The following is a 26,897-nucleotide window of genomic DNA, read 5'->3' as shown; positions in this document are numbered from 1 at the left end:
GACCTATGGAGCAGCAAGAGGCACTGCCCCTGTCTACCTTCAGGTTATGCTCATCCCTACATCCCAACCCGTGCACTCCATTTCGCCACCTCCGGGCTCTTGACCCTCCCACCACTACGGGAGGGCAGCTCCAGCTCAGCCCTCTCCAAGATCTTCTCTGTCCTGGCACTCCAATGGTGGAACCAGCTTCCCCCTAATGCTAGGACAGCAGAGTCCCTGCCCATGTACTGAAACCCTAAATTAAATAGGATACTTCAAATATTATCTGAAATAATCACACTTGTCAAACTTTCATGAATCAACTCTTGCACTTGACTCCCCCTCACCCCCTTCTGAACTCAGCAAAAAAGAAACATCCTCACACTGTCAAATGAGTATATTTTCAGCAAACTTAACATGTGTAAATATTTGTATGAACATAAGATTCAACAACTGAGACATAAACTGAACAAGTTCCACAGACATGTGACTAACAGAAATGGAATAATGTGTTACAGTCAGTATCTGGTGTGGCCACCAGCTGCATTAAGTACTGCAGTGCATCTCCTCCTCATGGACTGCACCAGATTTGCCAGTTCTTGCTGTGAGATGTTACCCCACTCTTCCACCAAGGCATCTTGGAAGTTCACAGACATTTCTGGGGGGAATGGCCCTAGCCCCCACCCTCCTATCCAACAGGTCCCAGACGTGCTGAATGGGATTGAGATCCGGGCTCTTCGCTGGACATGGCAAAACACTGACATTCCTGTCTTGTAGGAAAACACGAACAAAACGAGCAGTATGGCTGGTGGCATTGTCATGCTGGAGGGTCATGTCAGGATGAGCCTGCAGGAAGGGTACCACGAGGGTGGAGGATGTCTTCCCTGTAACGCACAGCGTTGAGATTGCCTGCAATGACAACAAGCTCAGTCCGATGATGCTGTGACACACCGCCCCAGACCATGACGGACCCTCCACCTCCAAATTGATCCCGCTCCAGAGTACAGGCAGCGGTGTAGCGATCATTCCTTCGACGATAAACGCGAATCCGACCATCACCCCTGGTGAGACAAAGCCGCGACTCGTCAGTGAAGAGCACTTTTTGCCAGTCCTGTCTGGTCCAGCGATGGTGGGTTTGTGCCCATAGATGACGTTGCCAGTGATGTCTGGTGAGGACCTGCCTTACAACAGGCCTACAAGCCCTCAGTCCAGCCTCTCTCAGCCTATTGCGGACAGTCTGAGCACTGATGGAGGGATTGTGCTTTTCTGGTGTAACTCGGGCAGTTGTTGTTGCCATCTTGTACCTGTCCCGCAGGTTTGATGTTCGGATGTACCGATCCTGTGCAGGTGTTGTTACACGTGGTCTGCCAATGCAAGGACAATTAGCTGTCCGTCCTGTCTCCCTGTAGCGCTGTCTTAGGCATCTCACAGTACGGACATTGCAATTTATTGCCCTGGCCACATCTGCAGTCCTCATGCCTCCTTGCAGCATGCCTAAGGCACGCTCACGCAGATGAGCAGGGACCCTGGGCATCTTTCTTTGGGTGTTTTCAGAGTCAGTAGAAAGGCCTCTTTAATGTCCTAAGTTTTCATAACTGTGACCTTAATTGCATACCGTCTGCAAGCTGTTAATATCTTAACAACCGTTCCACAGGTGCATGTTCATTAATTGTTTATGGTTGATTGAACAAGCATGGGAAACAGTGTTTATTAAACCATTTACAATGAAGATCTGTGAAGTTACTTGGATTTTTACGAATTATCTTTGAAAGACAGGGTCCTGAAAAAGGGACATTTATTTTTTTGCTGAGTTTAGCTCTCACTTTGCTGATAATCATTTTGAGGAAAAGTCTACGTACTATACCTGTGATATGTGGTTGTCCCATCTTGCCCCTGAGTGGCGCTGCGGTCTAAGGCACTGCATCTCAGTGCTAGAGGCGTCACTACAGACACTGGTTCGATTCCAGGCAGTATCACAACCGGCCGTGATTGGGAGTCCCATAGGGCAGAGCACAATTGGCCCAGCGTCGTCCGTATTGGAGTTTGGCCAGGGTAGGCCGTCATTGTAAATAAGAATTTGTTCTTAACTGACTTGCCTAGTTAAATAAAAAAATAAAAAAGATGAATGTAAGTCGCACTGGATAAGAGCCTCTGCTAAATGACTAAATTGTAAAATATGGTACAAAGAACATCCAGCAAACTTCCAAAGGTGCAGAGTACAAATGATGTCAGAGGAATGAGAAAACACGAAAATAAGAACAATTCCAAATACTTTCTGACATGTTGATGTTTAATGGCAACATTTTTGCCAATATTCTTCAGCAGTAATCAAATAGAGTGCAGCTGTTCTTCCTTTTCTTATTAGAGATGCACCTATGACCATCGTTAAACCACCATCTTTAGTCCAATTTAAGAAATGCAGTTCAAAATTGAAACCCTCTATCCAGACCAAGAAAAAGTGATTGTTTCAAATGTCAGAGGCCAATTGTTAACTTCAGCCAAACACGCTCAAATCTTTTAGACCCTCCAAATTCTTTCATTCATATAAAAACTAACCCCAATACCTTCCTCATCCTGTAGACTTCTTTACATGCTACAGATTTCTTAGAAAACACCACTCCTTTGCAACACGCCATGACGCCTGCATATGTTTCCACCTCAGACAGAGTTATGTGCTTCATTTCAAACCAGTCCTTCCTGGCTAATTAGTCTTTTCCTTTGTTTCTCAGGGCTTTAAGGCAGTTACAATTAGATAAGATAGACACTCGGTTTCAGGAATGGGCCCATTATATTGAAATGAATCCACTTTTTATGACCGATCATTTCCATTTCAATAACGGCGGTCTAGCCGCCTAGAAGACTTCACATATCGGTGAGATCAAAAGAAGAGATGTAGGCTTTGGGGTTGGAAGGAGAGCGAGCATAACAAGATATGGACTTGGTCAGTGAACGGCTAAACTCAATAATCCTTCATTGTTAATATTTGAACTGTGTTCACACCTTTCTGCTTGGCTACGTGTTCTAGAGGTACATCTTGAAGCTCAAACTTCCCCTGGGATTCACTTCAATCAATAGACAAGGTACTGTAAATCAGAATCAAGAAATCCTAAAGATTTTTTTATATAAGTATATACACTATTCATACAAAAGTATGTGGACACACCTTCAAAATAGTGGATTTGGCTATTTCAGCCACACCCATTGCTGACAGGTGTATAAAATCGAGCACACAGTCATGTAATCTCCAAAGACAAACATTGGCAGTAGAATGGCCTTATTGAAGAGCTCAGTGACTTTCAGCATGGCACCTTCATAGGATGCCACCTTTCCATGTCAATTCATCAAATTTCTGCCCTGCCCCGGTCAACTGCAAGTGCTGTTATTGTGAAGTAGAAACGTCTGAGAGGAACAACGGCTCAGCCGCAAAGTGGTAGGCCACACAAGCTCACAAAACAGGACAGCCGAGTGCTGAAGCAAATAGAAATTGTCTGTCCTCAGTTGCAACACTCACTATCGAGTTCCAAACTGCCTCTGGAAGCAACGTCAGCACAAGAACTGTTCATCGGGAGCTTCATGAAATAGGTTTCCATGGCCAAACAGCCACAGACAAGCGTGAGATCACCATGCGCAATACCAAGTGTCGGCTGGAGTGATGTAAAGCTCGCCGCCATTGGACTCTGGAGCAGTGGAAACGTGTCCTCGAGTGATCAAACCAGTCATATCCGCCGAATACAACAGGTGTAGACCTCACAGTGAAATGCATAGTTAGAAGCCCCTAACCAACAATGCAGTTTAAAAAAAATACGGATAAGAAGAGATAAAAGTAACAAGTAATTAAAGAGCAGCAGTGAAATACCAATAGCGAGACTATATACAGGGGGGTACCGATACAGAGTCAATGTGCGGGGGCACAGGTTAGTTGAGGTAGTATGTACATGTAGGTAGAGTTATTAAAGTGACTATGCATAGATGACAAAAGAATCACGCTTCACCATCTGACAATGCAGCGTACAAATCTGGGTTTGGCTGGTGCCAGGAGAACACTACCTGGCATAGTGCCAACTGTAAAGTTTGGTGGAGGAGGAGCTTAGTTCCAGTAAAGAGAAATCTTAATGCTACAGCACACAATGACATTCCAGACAATTATGTGCTTCTAACTTTGTGGCAACAGTGGGGAAAGCCCTTCATGTTCCAGCATGGCAACACCCCTGTGCACAAAGCGAGGTCCATACAAAACTGGTTTGTCGAGATCGGTGTGGAATAACTTGATTGGCCTGCCAACATCTAGTGGAAAGCCTTCCCAGAAGAGTGGAGGCTGTTATAGAAGCAAACAACCAGTCAAGTTTGGACACACCCTCTCATTCAAGGGTTTTTCTTTATATTTACTATTGTCTACAATAATAGTGAAGACATCAAAACTATGAAATAACATATATGGAATCATGTTGCAACTAAAAAAAGTGTTAAACAAATCTAAATATATTTTATATTTGAGATTCTTCAAAGCAGCCACCCAGCTTTGCACACTCTTGGCATTCTCTCAACCAGCTTCATGAGGTAGTCACCTGGAATGCATTTCAATTAACAGGTGTGCCTTGTTAAAAGTTAATTTGTGGAATTTCTTTCCTTCTTAATGCGTTTCAGCCAATCAGTTGTGAGGTAGGGGTGGTATACGGAAAATGGCTCTATTTAGTAAAAGACCAAGTCCATATTATGGCAAGAACAGCTCAAATAAGCAAAGAGAAATGACAGTCCATCATTACTTTAAGGCATGAAGGTCAGTCAATACGGACATTTTCAAGAACTTTGAACATTTCTTCAAGTGCAGTCAGAAAAACCATCAAGCACTATGATGGAACTGGCTCTCATGAGGACCACCACATGAGAGTCCTTCAAGACTGTTGTAATATCATTCCTCATCAAGCTGGTTGAGAGAATGACAGCTTTACACGATCTTGAAATCGAGACAAAGGGTGGCTACTTTGAAGAATCTAAAATATATTTTAATTTGTTTAACAATTTTTTGCTTACTACATGATTCCATATGTCTTATTTCATAGTTTTGATGTCTTCACTATTATTGTACAATGTATAAAATAGTAAAAATTAAGAAAAACACTTGAATGAGTAGGTAGGTTCAAACTTTTGACTGGTACTGTAGGTGTATAAATTGGACCATATTGCTGTCCTGCCTGCGCAATCGAAATAACGAGTACTTTTGGGTATCACGGAAAATGTATGGGAGTAAAAAGTACATTATTTTCTTCAGGAATGTAAAGGAGTAAAAGTAAATGTTGGAAAAAATATAAATAGTAAAGTACAGATGCCCTTTAAAGTACTTTTACACCACTGATGCTACCACTTACATAACAGGGACTTTGAAAGAGAAAGGCTCCACGTGGTGATTCATTGATTGACGTACAGTATGTTGAAGCGTTTATCATTATATGATTCTTTGAATTAGTTCATTAACTGCATATTACATATCGTTATACATGAATATCACAGTACCTAAGTGAACGTTAGATCCTCAAAACATCAGGTCAAAAGCAAAGCCTACGACATACTTATAAGCAAACTAACCCAGTTATATCCATCACAACACCCATTCATACCAATCAAACGGCGCTCAACAGATACACTATTTTTGCTGTCTCAATCCATCCTTTCTCTATAATGACACAATTCATGCAGCGGTAAGCCATACACACCCTCCGATGTGTTTTGGTCACACGATCCCCCCCAGAATGCTGTGCATGTAGTGGAGCGGGAAGGTAAATGATGATGTTGTTTAATGAGCCTTTTGTGGCAGGCCCACAAATCGGTCAGTGGGTCTCCGTGGTATATTTTGCATGGACACATTCGGTAAAACCCTGATATCATCTGACGTGATGAGGTCATAATGGATAGAGGCTGGGTATTGTTGGGTAATTAATTCCTCATCCCGGCTCCCCGAGACTAGAGAGGTCAGTTGTAGAGGTCACATGTCACTGGCAGAAGGCCATATGCACTGGTACGTGGTCGCACACGCTTGCACACACACACACACACACACACACACACACACACACACACACACACACCCCCCGCTCGCCCACTCAGCTTCTTCCATACATACAAATTAAGCTACAAGGATATACTCAAGCACACCTGGGTGCACACACCTAGTGTGCATGTGCAAACGCACACAGTGGTACAACAAACAACAGTTCCCTGTCAAGCCTGAAATGAGGGGCGCCAAGAGCTCACCAACTCCTTCTCAGGGCCAGAGACAGTCAGGCTTCTGTTGCACTGCACTGTCAAAATGACCGTTGAGCGGCTGAAAGGAGAGAGAGAAGGAGGGGAGTGAAGGAGGAAGAAGAGATTCACAAGGAGGACACATTGTCTCGCTCCCGGGCAAAAAGCCTAGGGTTTGGATTTGAACATTGTCAACCGACAGAGCTGGGGCCGATTGGATAATAAAAAGCCTCTCAGCTAGAACTCCAACACTGCTGATAACAGGCTGATTCAGACTCTTCAAAGGAAACCAGTGGCCCTGATCAACTCTACTGATAACTCAGTTTCGGTCGGGACTGTTATAGTTCCGGTGCCAGACGAAGAGTTAGCTTAAGTTGCAAGCACGACATTGGAAGAAAAAAAAGATGCTTAAACAACAAAGGCAGAGCTGAGACGATCGGTCTCCGTTTCTCTTCTAGGCAGAATATTTTATGTTTTTTTGGTGCGTGTATCAGGGGAGATGGATGGGGTGGTGTTAGGCTTAAGTGAAGAATCACCTGTCATTCTCTGGAACCACACAGGTGAGCTGTGTATGATTTCTGGATCATGATACAGACCGATGTAGATGATTAATGGCTCCTCTGGTTGAGAACAGAAAACATACACCACGTGATGCATAAATGCCACCACATGAATTGAATGTCTATATGCCACGTTTTGAACGGCTGATATATCAAGTCAGCCCGCTGGCCGCTGTGAGAACTAAGCAGGTTTGCCCTTCGAATAGATGTAAACATCATGTTTACTAAGCGAGAGGGAAAGCTCAGGCTAAATTTGAAAGTTGTGCAGGACACAAAATGGATACCGAACAACAAGGAACTACCAGATCATCTAAAGTTGGTTGTACACTGTATTTGAATGTGACAAAGACAACAGTGCAGCATGCACAATACACCATTCAAAGCCCAGCAAAGAACTTGAAAACGAGCGATACTGGCATGCGGCAAATCTCAAGCTATATTCCTTACAGGCTTCCATTGTTTCCCCTCCCTTGGTTCAGAGCAAGCCTTTGTCCATAGGAAAAATACATTACTATTGTAATCCTAAACCCTAGACACAGTCTTGTCTGTGCCTCACCATGGAAATGATTGCCCTTTGTAGGGAGTCCATCAGACGTGTAATAGGCATCTGGGCTGTAATAAGCATGTAGGCTGTAATAAGCATGTAGGCTGACATATGCATGTAGGCTGTAATATGCATGTAGGCTGCAATATGCATGTAGGCTGTAATATGCATGTAGGCTGCAATATGCATGTAGGCTGCAATATGCATGTAGGCTGTAATAAGCATGTAGGCTGTAATAAGCAGGTAAGACATTTCGCCAAGCCGCCAACATCAGAGGGGCATTATACAGCATGCAAATGGCCGTTTCCAATAAAATGCTTCTGAAACAGCAGCTGAGCATTGGAAGTAGATAAGGCAATGCATCCATGAATGCATTCCAATAATTCAGGCATAGGGAAAACATTAGCATACTTCATCAGGAGTGCTATAGTCCAGTAACAGCAGCTTCCAAACCCCAGTAACAGCAGCTCTGTCAGTCTGCATCTACCAGTTAGCCATTCTTATTCAATTAAGAAGCTCTCTGTTACTATTGACAAGGCCAAGACTGGCAGGCCTTGCCCAAATCATGCCAGCCTCAGTATGAAGGTCGATGCCCATGTCTTAGGCACCCTCTGGCACGCGCTGCTACTCTGCCCTGGCCAGATGGCAACAGGTGGCAAGATTACAGCAGGCACGCCAGACAGTGGAGGGACAACGCCTCCTGTGCCGCCTCCCGTGCCCGTCCTCCGCAGATGGCCTGAGTTGACAGAAGAATGACTGAGGTTGGCAACCCGGTCATATCCAGAGATCAAATGTTGTTGAAGTGTACCAACAAACCAGTCACATGCGGCTGATTGTCACCGACTATAGAGATGCATATTAATTTAGAGATATAATTCCAGCCAACCATCAACTAAAAGCATCTGCTAAATGACCAAAATGTAAATGTCCTAACTAAACATGTCCTTCTTTTAAAAACACCTTGATAAATGTCTGATCTAAAAATCATTTGAAATGGGCATTTTATAAATTCAGAACTAATGTGTCTTACTGTAGCTAATGTCATTATTTTGTAGAATCCAGTAGGTTAGTGGTCTGTGTTAATGTATACCTGTTATAACCCTATAACATGCTATAGCATAATGTGGATCCCCCTGGGAATACATGCTGGCATATTTTCATCTCTGCACCAATTTCCATCTATGCTGCAAATGGGTCACAGGGATAATAAATGTGATGATGGGCTGTCAAAATCTTCAGGAGGCTCAAGGACAATTATTATGCGTTGTTGCATTACGCTACCCATATCTGCACATGCAGAAAAGGGAAACGAAAGCACACAGCTACAGTGTATTCAGAAAGTATTCATACCCCCTTGACTTATTCCACATTTTGTTGTGTTACAGCCTTTTTTCTCACCCATACACACACACACACACACACACACACACACACACACACACACACACACACACACAATACCCCATAATGACAACGTGAAAACATGTTTTTATAAATGTTTGTAAATTTATTAAAAATTAAATATAGAAATATCTAATTCACATAAGTATTCACAGCCCTTAGTCAATACATGTTATAATCACCTTTGGCAGCTATTACAGCTATGAGTCTTTCTGGGTAAGTCTCTAGGAGCATTGCACACCTGGATTTTACAATATTTGCACATTACATTATTCTTCAAAAAATTCTTCAAGCCCTGTCATGTTGGTTGTTGATCATTGCTAGACAGCCATTTTCAAGCCAATTTAAGTTGAAAAAAAAACAGTTACTAGACCACACATGAACATTCAATGTCATCATGGTAAGCAACTCCAGGGTATATTTGGCCTTGTGTTTTAGGTTATTGTCCTGCTGAAAGGTAAATTAATCTCCCAGTGTCTGGTGGAAAGCAGACAACCATGTTTTCTCTAGGATTTTGCCTGTGCTTAGCTCCATTCTGTTTAGTTTTTTATCCTGAAAAACTCCCTAGTCCTTAATGACTACAAGCATAACCATAACATGATGCAGCCACCACTATGCTTGAAAATATGGAGTGTGGTACTCGGTAATGTGTTGTATTGGGTTTGCCCCAAACATAACACTTTGTATTCAGGACAAAAAGTCAATTGCTTTGCCACATTTTTTGCAGTATTACAGTGGTTACGCCACAAAAAAAAATGGTGATTATGCTGCTGGACTTAGAGGTAATTTGTGGTTTAGTACAGTACCTTGCGTCACTACTTCATTGCTCCAGACCAGCACAAGGGGGAGTTAGAGCACTGATTATGCTTTTGGGTCCAACTGTGTCTCTGATTGACAATGAATGGGCGACATAAACCTAAATAGAAACTGATAATTGTGCACGAATTCAGTATTACTTACTAAAACTGTCGTTACACTAAGGTTTTTATTATTTTATTAGAATTCTTTTGCTCTTACTGTAGTACTGTAGCCCACTCCCAACCGGTCACATAGTACAGTGCCTGAGTGGCGCAACGGTCTGAAACACTGCATAGCAGTGCAAGCTGTGTTGCTACGGATGCTGGTTCAATGACAGCTTCGACTGGGAGACCCATGAGATGACTGTAGGGTTTTGGTTTTTCTCCATCTAAAAACAGAAATAAATAATTCTAAATAACAAACTGGCTTTATTTACAAATTAGTAACAATGTCTCACCCCATGTTCAAGAATGGCCTTTTTCCTTGCTCATTTTACGTCATTTGAAAACAAAATCTCCAAAATATTGTTATTTTTTAAATAAAGCGATGATTATAATTATTATTACTTTTATTATTAATTTAGAATTATATAAAAGCCCCTTGGATATTCTCAGATATATTATTAACCCTGTTATTAGCAGGACAATATATATTCTCCAGCTGAATCCACTGAAAACGCCCTGGGCGCGCGAGGTTCAATGCACGAGGGCAGGGGGCACGGGATGGGCCACAGAGCCGCGCACAGAAGACGGACCTAACCCATGGGGGAGGGAGGAGGAGGAAGGTGGGTGGATCCCCACCCCGCCCCACTGGGTAGCACAGAACAACACTAAGGGGCATTGCACTAATAATGGAGCTGACCAGGAAAAATTTCCCGCTGCTCTTAGTGCCAGTCTGCATGTTCAAACTGAAACAATGTAACTATTAATGGCATGAAAAATGCCCCTTAGATATGAATTCGGAGGGCAGATATTATGAAATATTAAAGCATGAGCCCTCTCACCAAAGGCGTCACTCAAAAGTTGGACTTAAATCTGAACTGGCTTTAACGAAAAATTACATGAAAAGCACACATTTCTAAATCCCAAATTTTAAAAGTAATTGGAAAGGTAGAAACAAATTATTTGTGACATTGTGGTTACAATAAAGAATGTAAACAAGATGCTGTGTTTTTATTTACAGTAGTGATGGACAGCTGGTGGCATTTTGAAAACAGGTTTTCAAACACTTGTAGTCCGATTAGCAGGACAATACACTCTAGAGAACAGGTAGGACCAAAGAGAACAGACAAAATGGACATTGTTTTCATCAAGCCAGCTTCTTTCTATGGTACTACCCATTCCAGGGTTAGGATCGTAACCATGAGAGGACTTGAAAATGAGCCGGAGCTGAGAGGATCACCAAACCTAAAGGTATTTTGGTTTCAGTGCATTTATTTTTATTTATTTTATTTCACCTTTATTTAACCAGGTAGGCTAGTTGACAACAAGTTCTCATTTACAACTGCGACCTGGCCAAGATAAAGCAAAGCAGTGCGACACAAACAACAACACAGAGTTATAGATGGAATAAACAAACATACAGTCAATAACACAATAGAAAAAAGTCTATAAACAGTGTATGCAAATGAGGTAAGATAAGGGAGGTAAAGCAATAAATAGGCCATAGTGGTGAAATAATTACAATTTAGCAATTAAACACTGGAGTGATAGATGTGCAGAAGATGAATGTGCAAGTTGAGATACTGGGGAGCAAAGGAGAAAACAAATAACAGTATGGGGATAAGGTAGTTGGATGGGCTATTTACAGATGGGCTATGTACAGGTGCAATGATCTGTGAGCTGCTCTGACAGCTGGTGTTTAAAGTTAGTGAGGGAGATATGAGTCTCCAGCTTCAGTGATTTTTGCAATTCGTTCCAGTCATTGGCAGCAAAGAACTGGAAGGAAAGGCGGCCAAAGAGGAATTGGCTTTGGGGGTGACCAGTGAAATATACCTGCTGGAGCACGTGCTACGGGTGGGTGCTGCTATGGTGACCAGTGAGCTGAGATAAGGCGGGGCTTTACCTAGCAAGGACTTACAGATGACCTGGAGCCAGTGGGTTTGGTGACGAATATGAAGCGAAGGCCAGCCAACGAGAGCATACAGGTCGCAGTGGTGGGTAGTATATTGGGCGTTGTTGACAAAACGAATGGCACTGTGATAGACTGCATCCAATTTGCTGAATAGAGAGTTGGAGGCTATTTTGTAAATGACATCGCCGAAGTCAAGGATCGGTAGGATAGTCAGTTTTACGAGGGTATTTTTGGCAGCATGAGTGAAGAATGCTTTGTTGCGAAATAGGAAGTCGATTCTAGAATTCATTTTGGATTGGAGATGCTTAATGTGAGTCAGGAAGGAGAGTTTACAGTCTAGCCAGACACCTAGGTATTTGTAGATGTCCACATATTCTAAGTCAGAACCGTCCAGAGTAGTGATGCTGGACGGGCGGGCAGGTGCTGGTAACGATCGGTTGAAGAGCATGCATTTGGTTTTACTTGCATTTAAAAGCAGTTGGAGGCCACAGAAGGAGAGTTGTATGGCATTGAAGCTCGTCTGGAGGTTATTTAACAGTGTCTCAAGAAGGGCCAGAAGTATACAGAATGGTATCGTCTGCGTAGAGGTGGATCAGAGAATCACCAGCAGCAAGAGCGACATCATTGATGTGTACAGAGAAAAGAGTCAGCCCAAGAATTGAACCCTGTGGCACCCCCATAGAGACTGCCAGAGGTCCGGACAACAGGCCCTCCGATTTGACACACCGAACTCTGTCTGAGAAGTCGTTGGTGAACCAGGCGAGGCAGTTATTTGAGAAACCAAGGCTGTTGAGTCTGCCGATAAGAATGTGGTGATTGACAGAGTCGAAAGCCTTGGCCAGGTCTATGAATACAGCTACACAGTATTGTCTCTTATCGATGGAGGTTATGGTATTGTTTAGCACCTTGAGTGTGGCTGAGGTGCACCCATGACCAGCTTGGAAACCAGATTGCATAGCGGAGAAGGTGTGGTGGGATTCGAGATGGTCGGTGATCTGTTTGTTAACTTGGCTTTCGAAGACCTTGAAAAGGCAGGGTAGGATAAATATATGTCTGTAGCAGTTTGGGTCTAGAGTGTCTCCCCCTTTGAAGAGGGGGATGACTGCGGCAGCTTTCTAATCTTTGGGGATCTCAGACGATACAAAGATGTTGAACAGGCTAATAAGAGGGGTTGCAACAATTTCAGCTGATAATTTTATAAAGAGAGGGTCACAATTGTCTAGCCCAGCTGATTTGTAGGGGTCCAGCTTTTGCAGCTCTTTCAGTACATCAGCTATCTGGATTTGGGTGAAGGAGAAATGGGGGAGGCTTCGGAAAGTTGCTGTGGGGGGTGCAGGGCTGTTGACCAGGTGGAAAGGGTCCAAGTGTAGTAAAAGGGTCCTAGCCAATTGGCAAAATAGGTATAGTAGCCCAAGAAATTGGCTGATGGACGTCTTCAGATATCAGTCCGGTATGCTCTAGACAGCTAGCGGGCCGCGGCTAGCAGATGGGCATTCAGGGGACATCGTGACGGAGGAGCCTGTAGAAAAAAAACCTCGGGCGGATTACATCGGCAGTCCAATCATGATGGATCGGCGGGGCTCCGTATCGGCAATAAAAGGGGTCCAGGCCAATTGGCAAAATAGGTATTGTAGCTTAAGGAGTGGCTGATGGACCTCTTCAGCTAGCCGGGAGATGGGCCTAGCATAGGCTAGCTCCAGGCTAATTGGTGCTTGTTTTGGGACAGAGATGTTAGCCAGGAGAAGCCAATCGGATAGCAGCAAGCTAGCTGCGATGATCCAGGTGAAGAGGTTCAGAGCTTGAGGTAGGAATCCGGAGATATGGAGAAAAAGAAGTCCGATAAGCTCTGGGTTGAATCGCGCTGAGCAGACTGGCAGGAGTTGTCCGGGCTAAAGGTTAGCTGATGACCGCTAGCAGTGACTAGCTGACTATTAGCTAGTTGCTTGTTAGCTGGCTAGCCTCTGTTGGGGGTTCCGGTTCTAAAGTAAAGAAAATAGCAGATCCATACCACATTGGGTGAGGCGGGTTGCAGGAGAGTTGGGGTTAAGAAAAATATTTAAAAAATGTGTGAAGAAAAAATATATAAAAAGATATATACACGGGACACGACAAGACAAAGACAAAAGACACCTGACTGCTACGCCATCTTGGATTTTTAGATTTAATTTAAATTAAAGAAAAAATTATATAGCCTATTAATGTGTAGGCATACTGTGTAATAACATCGATAATTAAATAAAGATTAAATAAAAATAAATAAAATAAAAATGATAGTGTACTAAAAAAAGTGTACGTGTTTTTTCAGAGCATAACAATGCCGACAACCATCCGTGGAGATCAGTGGACAAAGGGCTGGACAACGGGCCGCACCTTAAAAACACATGGTTGCCAAGAAAGCGGTTAGTTTTGCTAGATTCTTAAAATGTGTACGCAGCATGTGTGTGTTGGAGTCACTTTTAAGTCTCAATTGATCTACCGTTTCCATCATAGGCCACTGTAATCGATGGGGGCTCAGGGCGGTACCTTTCTGCTCATCTGATGAAGGTGCACATGGATCAGATTCAAACTTTGAAGACCGAGGTTGAGTCATTGAAAGCAGACCAGCAGAAAGAGAAACATTATCGGAGGGCAGCGATACGGGCAACAACTGACGCATTGGTCCAAAGACAGGCGGCATTGGCGGAGAGACAGGCGGAGAATGACGAATTGAATAGGGTGAGGAACGAGATGGAGTCACAATCCATGCCAGGCACACCTGTGAGCTCTGGAACTCCACCTCCGACAGGCAGCGTCAACATACTTGGCGGGTTCATCAGGTTGTCGGTTCACCCCAACATTTCCATTCCTCTTCTGACAACAGAACTTGACCAACTGCTCACCAGGCACAGCAAGGGCCATCCGGACCGTTATGCTGTTCTGCTATAGCCTAATAAACAGATGCAGGTGGCTTATCTCTTCAAAATGCTTTAAATTCTTTATTATCCAAATGTAAAAGCATATACTGTACAGTACTGTATTTCTTCATCAGCCTCTTTATGCTTTCGTTAATAGAATAATGATAAAAATACTCTTTCAAATGCCGATGTTTATTTACTTATGGCTCCATAACGAATTACTATGAGAATAAATATCACTGAATTACAAAAATATTGGAACAAAGTTGTCTAATGAAGGTAAACAAATTGTTGCTTACTAGAAAACACTCTTTCAAAAACACACACGGTCACGTTGTACAGCGCCATTATGGCTATTAGCAGGGCTATATTTTGGCCCAGCGTTTCTCTCCCTCTAAAAACAAAAATGAATGTTTTGGCCGTTACAAATATTATTTTGGCCTATATTCAGATTACAGTCGCTCACTTTCATCGTTATATATTATCAAGTTGATGGCACAGTCATTTAGCCCGGCACCTACAGTTGAAGTCGGAAGTTTACAAACACTTGGGTTGGAGTCATTAAAACTCGTTATTCAACCACTCCACAAATATCTTGTTAACGAACTATAGTTTTGGTAAATTAGTAAGGAAATCTACTTTGCGCATTACACAAGTAATTTTGTGACAGATTATTTCACTTATAATTCACTGTATTACAATTCCAGTGGGTAAGAAGTTTACATACACTAAGTTGACTGTGCCTTTAAACAGATTGGAAAATTCCAGAAAATTATGTCATGGCTTTAGAAGCTTCTGATAGGCTAATTGACATAATTTGAGTCAATTGGAGGTGTACCTGTGGATGTATTTCAAGGCCTACCTTCAAACTCAGTGCCTCTTTGCTTGACATCATGGGAAAATCAAAAGAAATCAGCCGAGACCTCCACAAGTCTGGTTCATCCTTGGGAGCATTTTCCAAACGCCTGAAGGTACCACGGTCATCTGTACAAACAATAGTATGCAAGTATAAACACCATGGGGCCACACAGCCGTCATACCGCTCAGGATGGAGACGCGTTCTGTCTCTTAGAGATGAACGTACCTTGGTGCAAAAAGTGCAAGTCAATCCCAGAACAACAGCAAAGGACCTTGAGAAGATGCTGGAGGAAACAAGTACAAAAGTATCTATATCCACAGTAAAACGAGTCCTATATCGACATAACCTGAAAGGCCACTCAGGAAGAAAGAAGCCACTGCTCCAAATCCACCATAAAAAATCCAGACTACACTTTGCAGCTGCACATGGGGACAAAGACAGTACTTTTGGAGAAATGTCCTCTGGTCTGGAACTGTTCATCCATAATGGCCATCGTTATGTTGAGAGGAAAAAGGGGGATGCTTGCAAGACGAAGAACACCATCCCAACCGTGAAGCACAGGGGTGACAGCATCATGTTGTGGAGGTGCTTTGCTGCAGGAGGAACTGGTGCACTTCACAAAATAGATCACATCATGAGGAAGGAAAATGATGTGGAAATATTGAAGCAACATCTCAAGACATCAGTCAGGAAGCTAAAGCTTGGTCGCAAATGGGTCTTCCAAATGGACAGTGACCCCAAGCACACTTCCAAAGTTGTGGCAAAATGGCTTAAGTAAAACAAAGTCAAGGTATTCGAGTGGCCATCACAAAGCCCTTATCTCAATCCTATAGAAAATTTGAGGGCACAATTGAAAAAGCATCTGCTAGCAAGGAGGCCAACAAACCTGACACCATGTCTGTCAGGAGGAATGGGCCAAAACTTATTGTGGGAAGCTTGTGAAAGGCTACCTGAAACTTTTGACCGAAGTTAAACAATTTAAAGGCAATGCTACCAAATACTAATTGAGTGTATATAAACTTCTGACCCACTGGGAATGTGATGAAAGAAATAAAATATGAAATAAATCATTCTGACATTTCACATTCTTAAAATAAAGTGGTGATCCTAACTGACCTAAGACAGGGAATTTTTACTAGGATTAAATGTCAGGAATTGTGAAAAACTGAGTTTAAATATATTTGGCTAAGGTGTATGTAAACTTCTGACTTCAACTGTACATAAAGCTGAGTGACTCATTCATGGCTTTGAATCAAAATATATAAGTACCAACATTCGTTCTGATAGTCTTTAATAAAGAAATGTTTTGGTTATCCTGACCTGGACACTATGGGCTATTAGCAGGACAATATACTTTTACCAACACCTCTCTGTGTTTTGATACTTTGTGGATGGGGGCTCCGGAGTGGATGGGGGCTCCCGCAGTGCAAAATGCGTTGATACAGATTCAGGTTCGATACCCGTGCCGGCCGCCACAGGGAGACCGAAAAGGCGGTTTTCGGTTTTCACTTAGAATCCTCCAATCCTCTACAGTCGTGGAAAAAAGTTTGGAGAATTACACAAATATTAATGTTCACAAAGTCTGCTACCTCAGTTTGTATGATGGCAATTTGCATATACTCCAGAATGTTATGAAGAGTGATCAGATGAATTGCAATTAATTGCAAAGTCCCTCTTTGCCATGCAAATGAACTGAATCTCCAGAAAACATTTCCACTGCATTTCAGCCCTGCCACAAAAGGACCAGCTGACATCATGTCAGTGATTCTCTCGTTAACACAGGTGTGAGTGTTGACGAGGACAAGGCTGGAGATCACGCTGTCATGCTGATTGAGTTCGAATAACAGACTGGAAGTTTCAAAAGGAGGGTGGTGCTTGGAATCATTGTTCTTCCTCTGTCAAACATGGTTACCTGCAAGGAAACACGTGCTGTCATCATTGCTTTGCACAAAAAGGGCTTCATAGGCAAGGATATTGCTGCCAGTAAGATTGCACCTAAATCAACCATTTATTGGATCATCAAGAACTTCAAGGAGAGCGGTTCAATTGTTGTGAAGAAGGCTTCAGGGCGCCCAAGAACGTCCAGCAAGCGCCAGGACCGTCTCCTAAAGTTGATTCAGCTGCGGGATCGGGGCACCACCAGTACAGAGCTTGCTCAGGAATGGCAGCAGGCAGGTGTGAGTCCATCTGCATGCACAGTTAGGCAAAGACTTTTGGAGGATGGCCTGGTGTCAAGAAGGGCAGCAAAGAAGCCACTTCTCTCCAGGGAAAAACATCAGGTACAGACTGATATTCTGTAAAAGGTACAGGGATTGGACTGCTGAGGACTGGGTTAAAGTCATTTTCTCTGATGAATCCCCTTTCAGATTGTTTGGGGCATCCGGAAAAAAGCTTGTCCGGAGAAGACAAGGTGAGCGTTACCATTTGTCCTGTGTCATGCCAACAGTAAAGCATCATGAGAACATTCATGTGTGGGGTTGCTTCTCAGCCAAGGGAGTGGGCTCACTCACAATTTTGCCTAAGAACACAGCCATGAATATAGAATGATACCAACACATCCTCCGAGAGCAATTTCTCCCAACCATCCAGGAACAGTTTGGTGACGAACAATGCCTTTTCCAGCATGATGGAGCACCTTGCCATAAGGCAAAAGTGATAACTAAGTGGCTCGCGGAACAAAACATCGATATTTTGGGTCCATGGCCAAGAAACTCCCCAGACCTTAATCCCATTGAGAATTTGTGGTCAATCCTCAAGAGGCGGGTGGACAAACAAAAACCCACTCCAAGCATTGATTATGCAAGAATGGGCTGCCATCAGTCAGGATGTGGCCCAGAAGTTAATTGACAGCATGCCAGGGCGGATTGCAGAGGTCTTGAAAAAGAAGGGTCAACACTGCAAATATTGACTCTTTGCATCAACTTCATGTAATTGTCAATAAAAGCCTTTGACACTTATGAAATGCTTGTAATTATACTTCAGTATTCCATAGTAACATCTGACAAAAATATCTAAAGACACTGAGGCGGCAGACTTTGTGAAAATGTATATTTGTGTCATTCTCCAGTAATTGCTGGCGGAGAGTCACGTCATATTTTTCGATATACTGTAGTCCTACCATAGGCGACATGAGTCTCACTAGTGTTGAGTAATGTGCTGATAAAAGTGGTGTAGGTCTTATTTATTTAAAGAGCATATTGAAGTTAGAAGCAATAGGATTTGAAGCAATAGCCTACAACTATTTTAGCACCGTTCCGCGCTGCTCTGAGACAAGCATGGGGACTGGCCTTGATAAATCAATTCAATTTTTATTTTCACTGAATCTCCTTTTGGGTATCGGTTATACTACAATTATACAATTAGGGTGCAGAAATGTTACGCTGTTAGTGTAACCTTTATTTAACTTGGCAAGTCAGTTAAGTCAGTTAAGAACAAATTCGTATTTACAAGGACAACCTACTCCTTCCTCCCCGCTGGGGAATTGAACCGCGGTCTCTTGCGTGCCCGCACGACACGGAGATTCTTTAGCTAAATAGCCCAGTACTGTAGCCAGCCTACTCCCGACCGTCACATTGTACAGTGCCATATTTTCCGTTCCATCTTAACGGAAATCTAGAGGGTTTTTCATTTTTCTTGGAATAGAAACACCACGATATTAATCAAATTAATTAAGCAACCTTTCTTGAAATCAGTCCCATATACTATGAACTTACAAAAAAAGGTTTAACATTTCTCTAGTTCAGCCACTATTGAAGGCTATCAAATGCTTCTCAAAGATGCCCTCTGGTGGTCAAACTAGCACTAACGGTACCAGTGGTTGACACTTAAATGACGTGCCATAGAATTCTGCGGCACCATGCAAGCTGTGCCACAGTAACTGTTTTAAAGTTACCATTGGCCTCATGGTGAAATCCCTGAGCGCTTTCCTTCCTCTCCGGCAACTGAGTTAAGAAGGACAACTGTATCGTTGTAGTGACTGGGTGTATTGATACACCATCCAAAGTGTAATTAATAACTTCACCATGCTTAAAGGGATATTATTCAATGTCTGCTTTTTATATTTACCCATCTACCAATAGGTGCCATTCTTTGCGAGGCATTGAAAAACCTGCCTGGACTGTGGGACCTTACAGATAATAAGCAACTTCTTATGTGACCTGTTAAGCACATTTTTACACATAAACATATTTAGGCTTGCCATTACAAAGGGGTTGAATACTTATTGACTCAAGACATTTCAGCTTTTCATGCTTTATTAACCTCTATGGGCTAGGTGGGACGCTTGCGTCCCACCTACTCAACAGCCAGTGGAATCCCGTGGCGCGATATTCAAATACCTTAGACATGCTATTACTTCAATTTCTCAAACATATGACTATTTTACACCATTTTAAAGACAAGACTCTCGTTAATCTAACCACACTGTCCGATTTCAAAAAGGCTTTACAACGAAAGCAAAACATTAGATTATGTCAGCAGAGTACCCAGCCAGAAATAATCAGACACCCATTTTTCAAGCTAGCATATAATGTCACAAAAACCAAAACCACAGCTAAATGCAGCACTAACCTTTGATGATCTTCATCAGATGACACTCCTAGGACATTATGTTATACAATACATGCATGTTTTGTTCAATCAAGTTAATATTTATTTCAAAAACCAGCTTTTTACATTAGCATGTGACTAGCATGTGACTAGCATTCCCACCGAACACTTCCGGTGAATTTACTAAATTACTCACGATAAACGTTCACAAAAAACATAACAATTATTTTAAGGATTATAGATACAGAACTCCTTTATGCAATCGCGGTGTCCGATTTTAAAATAACTTTTCGGTGAAAGCACATTTTGCAATATTCTGAGTAGATAGCCCGGCCATCACAGGCTAGCTATTTTGACACCCATCACAGGCTAGCTATTTTGACACCCACCAAGTGTGGTACTCACCAAACTCAGATTTACTATAAGAAAAATTGCATTACCTTTGCTGTTCTTCGTCAGAATGCACTCGCAGGACTTCTATCAATAACAAATGTTGGTTTGGTTCCAAATAATCCATAGTTATATCCAAATAGCGGCGTTTTGTTCGTGCGTTCAAGACACTATCCGAAGGGTAAAGAAGGGTGACGCGCCCGGCGCGTTTCGTGACAAGAAAATTCGAAATATTCCATTACCGTACTTCGAAGCATGTCAAACGCTGTTTAAAATCAATTTTTATGCGATTTTTCTCGTAAAAAAGCGATAATATTCCGACCGGGAAACCCTGTTTTCGTTCAAAGACGAAAAAATAAAAACATGGAGTCGTCTCGTGCACGCGCCCCCAGTCTCATTGTTCTCAGATCGACCACTATCCAAATGCGCTACTGTTTTTCAGCCATGGCCTGCAAAGTCATCATTCAACGTTCTGGCGCCTTCTGAGAGCCTATGGGAGCGTTAGAAAATGTCACGTTATGCCAGAGATCCCCTGTTTTGGATAGAGATGATCAAGAAGGCCAAGAAATAGTCAGAGAGAGCGCTTCCTGTTTGGAATCTTCCAAATGAGTTCTGTTATACTCACAGACACCATTCAAACAGTTTTAGAAACTTTAGGGTGTTTTCTATCCAAATCAAACAATTATATGCATATTCTAGTTACTGGGCAGGAGTAGTAACCAGATTAAATCGGGTACGTTTTTTATCCGGCCGTGCAAATACTGCCCCCTATCCCCAACAGGTTAATTACTAAACATTTCTAAAAACATAGACCAGTGACACAAAATCTAAATTTAATCTATTTTAAATTCAGGCTGTAAAACAACAAAATGAGGAAAAGGTCGTGGGGTGTGAGTACTTTCTGAAGGCACTGTATGTGCTCTCGCTCACACACACACACACACACACACACACACACACACACACACACACACACACACACACACACACACACACACACACACACACACACACACACACACACACACACACACACACACACACACACACCTCCCCCTGCCACCCACCCACACACACCCACACACACACACACCAAGCAGGCACCAGTAGCAGGTGTCTGAGCCTAAGGCAGGGTAAATTCTCTCAAGTGACTGCCTGCACTAAGTAGGCTTGTGGACTTTCTCCTCCTCTGCTCACTGTGGCAGATTAGTGTTAGCGAGACAGCCTGAATGTCCAGCTGAATTCATACGGACTCTTGTTTTCCTCTTTCATTATCTTTAGATCGTTCAATCTGTATGTTTACTATTAATGGCAAGTCTGCTATTTCAAACCTACACGTATCCATGAGAAATAGAGTCACATGAACATTTAAGTGTTCCCATATTACAGTATATTGTTCATTCTTGTCTGCTTTCCCCCCCAACTATTCTCCCTCAGATGTGTATTTTGCTTGGTGGAGTGGGCTTATAAAATAAAACTGTCAGAGACATAAAAACAGGCCTCCCTTTCTTCCACTTTTATATTTCCTTATTTATTGGCAATTTTCCCCCCAAAAAATTGCATGCCTCTTTGTAAAGAAGACTGTTTTGATTCATTTTATTTGCGCTCGCTCATTCTCAAATTTTATTGAAAGAATATGCCAGGTGAGGGCAAGGAGATGTGGGCTTTTAATGTTGGGAAGGTTTGTATTTCATTTTTCAATCAAATTCAGTAAAACACATGGTTTGAATGGAGTAGTTTTGGATGTGTCATCTATCCTCGATCTGTTCTCTGGAGAGATTGAGGTATCGGTTCTCCAAGAGCAATTATAAACTGGGTGGTTCGAACCCTGAATGCTGATTGGCTGAAAGCCATGGTATATCAGACCATATACCATGGGTATGACAAAACATTTTTACTGTTCTAATTACGTTGGTAACCAGTTTATAATAGCAATATGGCACCTCAGGGGTTTGTGGTATATGGCCAATATACCACCCCTAAAGGCTGTATCCAGGCACTCCACGTTGCGCATAAGAACAACTCATAGCCGTTGTATATTGGCCGTATACCACACCCCCTCGTGCCTTATTGCTAAATGATGCTCTTATAACTAATTGTTGATAATCGTACCACTGCCTTGCTTACAGACATACAAATGATGTCCCCTAAGCATTTGGATTATTTTCAATTTGTACAGCTTCATTCTCTTTTTTTAACCCCTTTTTCTCCCGTTTTGTGGTATCCAAATGGTAGTTGCAGCGATGGGACAAGTCTGTAACTCCCGTACGGACTCGGAAGAGGCGAAGGTCGAGAGCGGTGTGTCCCCCGAAACACAACCCAACCAAGCCGCACTGCTTCTTGACACAATGCCCACTTAACCCGGAAGCCAGCAGCACCAATGTTTCGGAGGAAACACTGTACACCTGGCGACCACATCAGCGTGCGCGGCCCACCACAGGAGTCGCTAGTGCGCGATGGGGCATGGACATTCCTGCGCCGCACCATGGGTCTCCCGGTCACGGCCAGCTGCGACACAGCCTGGACTCAAACCAGAATCTCTAGTGGCACACTTAGACCACTGCGCCACTCGGGAGGCCCACAGTTTCATTCTTAAGTATGTAACATGGAATACGATGAGATGTATAGCGGCAACATTTCTGCAATATATTTGTACTATTTCCACAACATTTGATGGAATAAACATCAGTCATACAGCATATATACATGTTCTCGTCATCTTTTTTTTTTTTACCTTTATTTAACTAGGCAAGTCAGTTAAGAACAAATTCTTATTTTCAATGACGGCCTAGGAACAGTGGGTTAACTGCCTTGTTCAGGGGCAGAACAACAGATTTTCACCTTGTCAGCTCGGGGATTTGATCTTGCAACCTTTCGGTTACTAGTCCAATGCTCTAACCACTAGGCTACCTGCTGCCCCATTTTATTTAGTTTCATCCACCAACCAATCAGAAACAATGCACACCTACTGTATGCATCACAATTCATCATATAAGACTATGCACCCAACCATCTCTGCAAATCAAACCCACTACAAAAGGGAAAACCAAACAGCATTCCAAAACTGCATTCCCAGAATACCATGCAAAACGCCTGTGCCGCGTGGCATGGCGTGCTGAGCTAAGACCCAGCTGTGGGCATTGACATGACTCCCCTGCTCCATTTCCCATGCTCCATCGCCATAGCAGCTCATGCGTTGCGTGCCTATGGGGGATTGGGACGCGGGGTAGAGGTGGTATTGAGCCTGTGTGGCGGGAACCTTACGCAACATCACCTCGCCTGTGGTGTTAGCTCCCTGTGATTACATCATCAGTGGTCTGGTCAGGGAGAGAGCATATCCTGTGCGTATGTATGTCACCCTCATGCGTATGTATTCGCTGCAGTAAGTTACAGGTGAGGTTGACATGGTTGACTGGTCAATTGTGTTGCGCAATAGCTGTAGCAAGGCATTTCATTGAAAGTCCCAGTCCTGTAGTTTTTACAGCAAATTAACTGAATCCATTTGAGATACCGTACCTGAAGTGTGATAATGGCTAACCCATAATATCAACTCATAACATGAATCCATACTGATCACTTTGATGATGACCACACTCCTTGCACCAAATACATCAAAAATCCCATCCCGGAACCAAATAGTGCACGTCAATTGACATATTGACCCATCTATCGTGCGTCACTCGACTCAATCATTCACTCCAGATCAGTCTGTTTATCTGGCGCTGTTTGTCTCGGACAATTCATCTATCTACTTTATCAGTTAACTGGATTTATCAACTGTGTCCGTCGCTCTCTTTTTCCCCTCTACCTTCCTATCCCCTGTCAGCAGCCTCCTTGCTCGCCCGTTTGGAGGTCAGCCCATTCCGCACCATGGGATACTGAACTGATACTCCCTGGAGACTGAAAGGTCTATTACTCTATGCGAGGGGGGGTTTGTGTGTGTGGAGGAGTGAAAACAAAGTTGGCAGAGCGTCACTAGGTAATGTTCTGCAGCTTGCCTCCCAAATGCATGTAAAAGCATTGCTTGATACACCGTCATTTAATAAGGCAAGCGGCTAACAAGTGTTGTTTTTGCTTAAAGGAAAGGTTCATCCATTTTGAATTGTATTTTATTTTTGTGCAACTCTGAGTGATGTTCTATCGATTCCCTGGGTCATTTTATGTTTTCATGTGTATCGGAGTTATTGAGGTTCAAGCAGGCAGAAATCCGGCCAGTATGACATAGCACAGTGATAAAGTCGCTCTCACTACACTGGAAGTTAATTGAAATACGTCTTTTAGATCGCAAAAACGTTTTATCATACATATCAGATTTCAATACTGGCTGATGTCATAACTCCGGAGGATGTCTTCTCTCGAATGAGCCATTGATCATATTTTTGCAATATTCCTACCTCGAGAAATGTGTAATTTAACGGCGGGTCTAGCACATTTTTCGTATTTGTCTGCCTCTTTAGTCCAGGGTGCATCGCATGGTGCCGTTGCTAGATATATTATAGAAAGGAGATAGCAATCCAATGAATGAAGGAACATATAATGCCCCACCCAGCAGACTGTAGACCAATCGCGTTCACGTTGTCATGCTGCGTCACACGGTTGCTAAGCTAATCGTCACGCAATCCCTTCTCAAAGTCAAATCATTCAAATCAAATTGTATTTGTCACATGCGCCGAATACACCACCTTACCGTGAAATACTTACTTACAAGCCCTTAACCAACAATGCAGTTCAGTGTATATGTTAAGAAACGTGCCCATGTCACGATTCCAAAGCTATACGATATTACAGATAGCAAGTTAATTATCTCACATCTTGGAAAGGTTTTGTAAAAGAAAATATATGTATATTTTTTTGATGAAATTCGTGCTAATGTTGCGTGTTTGAGTTAGCGCTCAATAGACTCCCATTCACTCCTTGAAGGAGAGCGCTCCTTGTTCCAGAATCACCCAGAATGCACAGTGCGGACCATTGATGTAGCATGGGCAACGTTTCCCATTGCCTCAAAAGTATATCTGCCGTTGCAAATGTCAAACTCCACTCTGTGAAGCACATTGATCTGCAGGTTGAACATGGTGAGATTGTAGACTCCTAAATTGATAGCTGTAAAATTGGATATAGGCAATTCCACAGTAACAGAGTGATGCTAAGACAAATATTTTCCCTTTGAAACGTATGCCAAACAAAAACAAAATGTTTGCAAAGTTAAACCATACAACAACGTGGACAAAGACTATTTTTAACAATTTCCACAGAACAAAAAACATTTACTTGAAGAAAATTTGCTAACAGAATGACGGTTTCTGTAGCCCCTATGGGTTGTGGGAAGTAAAACCTCTAGGTTCAGGCATACTGAAGTCACATAACAGAACTCCGCTGCCTTTCCCCGCAGATCATGAAGGAGTTGGACGTCTACGTCGAGATCGATGTCCGACTTGCCGCCCCAGCGGTACGGAGAGGTGTCGTGGTAGTTGGCGATGATGGCCTCGTCCACTCTTGACGCGCGTACGCAGGTCGAACTTGACGATGTTGCGCGCGCGCTCCTTGTTGAAGAACAGTGTGCTATCGTATACTACAACGCGGTGAGGTAGTTAGTACGTGGTCTCGCCACTCTTGACATGCAGGTCAAACTTGACAATGTTGTGCATGCAACAACGTCAATCATTGGTTTTTCTTTGACATACATTTTAAAGTGAAAACTCTGAGTCTCAGCAACAGACTGTGGAATTGCCGATATGCATTTCAGCTGAGATTCTGGGAAAAAAGTAATTTCATTTAAAAACTGCAAGTGACCTACATGTACATATTACCTCAATTACCTCAACTAACCTGTGCCCCCGCACACTGACTCTGTACCGGTACCCCCTGTATATAGCCTCGCTACTGTTATTTTACTGCTGCTCTTTAATTATTATATATATTTTTTTTTATACCTGAAACACTTATTTTTCTTAAAACTGTATTGTTGGTTAAGGGCTTGTAAGTAAGCATTTCACTGTAAGGTCTACACCTGTTGTATTCGACACATGTGGCAAATAAAATGTTATTTGATTTGATTTCCACCGGTGAGGATGGTAAAGACTTCACAGCCAAATAACATGACACACTTCAGACCAGGCTGTTAATGAGCCAGCGCAAAGAGTTACCTTGGCATGTCAAAACAATTTTGGGTAGGCTTGATGACTACTTTTAAAGAAGGAGCATCGGAGGGAAGAATTTTTACTTTCTTAAAAAGAGTTATGGCAAGTTTAATGAGAGCAGTCATCTGTCTTTACAAAGGTGACAGGTACCGTAAGAGAGAGAGACAAACTTTGAGAACAGACTAAAAAGGTAAACAAACAACTCTTGTAGTTCTATTAACCTTCTGTCAGAATTATATAGAAAATAATGTAGTATCTAATAAAGAGCAGAAACTAGGGATAACAACTACCCTGAAATACAATCACCGTGAGAAAAAATAACTAACCAATCACGTGACTGCAAACAAATTATTTATTTGTTGAATGCAAATCCTTTTTTTCTCTGACAGTTAAAATGTCTTGTAAAACAACAATGTGACTGCAGTTATTACATTTCCCCACAGCTGTTGTGTGGTTTGCTTGTTTTTTTTCTCTCGT

At 42.6% G+C, this 26,897-nt stretch overlaps 1 protein-coding gene across 17 annotated transcripts in view; it reads right to left on the bottom strand.

The window, feature by feature from the left end:
* LOC106608716 (adhesion G protein-coupled receptor L3) overlaps positions 1-26,897 on the bottom strand; it is a 314,147-nt gene that overhangs the window by 126,571 nt on the left and 160,679 nt on the right. The window lies entirely within an intron of this gene.

The sequence above is a fragment of the Salmo salar genome, chromosome ssa07 (genome assembly GCF_905237065.1).
Source record: "Salmo salar chromosome ssa07, Ssal_v3.1, whole genome shotgun sequence".
Classification (NCBI taxonomy): domain Eukaryota; kingdom Metazoa; phylum Chordata; class Actinopteri; order Salmoniformes; family Salmonidae; genus Salmo; species Salmo salar.
This window is presented reverse-complemented; position numbering and strand designations above follow the sequence as displayed.